Source organism: Bison bison, unplaced genomic scaffold (assembly GCF_000754665.1).
Source record: "Bison bison bison isolate TAMUID 2011002044 unplaced genomic scaffold, Bison_UMD1.0 scf7180017864506, whole genome shotgun sequence".
Taxonomy (NCBI): Eukaryota; Metazoa; Chordata; class Mammalia; order Artiodactyla; family Bovidae; genus Bison; species Bison bison.
The window spans coordinates 3,670,439-3,671,339 of record NW_011495063.1 but is presented as its reverse complement, the minus strand read 5'-3'; positions in this window follow the sequence as shown (position 1 = coordinate 3,671,339).

The following is a 901-nucleotide window of genomic DNA, read 5'->3' as shown; positions in this document are numbered from 1 at the left end:
CAAACATTCCAACATAACCTGCATAGCAAATCTCTGCTGATAAAGCCAATTAGGTGATTTACTCTGAGAAGCACAAATCAGACACAGGAAAACCACTTCCTAGATTAAGTCTTCAAAGAGCTTGAACTTAGCAAAAAGAGAAAAGAACACCCTCTTCCTGGAGGAACCAAAGTGCAGAGGGCAACTTGAACAGGTTCGGGTTCCAGGGGTGATGACCAGCCACTCAATTTACTTTGACACATAATCTCTCTGAGCAGCTCAGCTTAATCTCCCATGTGGCAGAGAAAAGAATATTTCTGTCCAGCACTTTATGGCCTCTCTGAAGATCTCAAAGCTTTGCTGTTGTGATCAGGGGCATAGCAGCTCTGAATACCACCACAGGGAATATTACATGGGCTAAACTTCCCCCTAAAACACACCTGTATCATTTAGTCCACAGAAGATCTCACTTCACATTAATGACAATATTCAAAATACTAATAAAACAAGGACTGACTTACACAGAGTCTTTACTATGTGCCTAGCAGACCCCTCTGCTAAGTGTGTTACACACATATTCTCAGTGGATCTTCCTACCACACCTAAGAAGGGGGTGCTCACCTTACCTTTTGCAGATGAGGAAATCAAACTTTAAAGATGATAAAGTAACTTGGCTAAGGTCAACCAGGATGGAGCCACGATTCAACACCAGGGCTATGGGACTCTGAAAGCCCTGTTCTTAACCATCATCTTTTAATGCCTTCATTGAGATGCTAAACTATTTCAACAGCTGCAATGGGTGATAACTCATGCAATTCTCTTTGCCTCACAAAGAAAGAAGAAACATTTTAAATAGCAAAATTATGTTACTGAAATGTGCACGAGAACAATACTTCCTTTCTGGTGGATCACTGGAACTCTT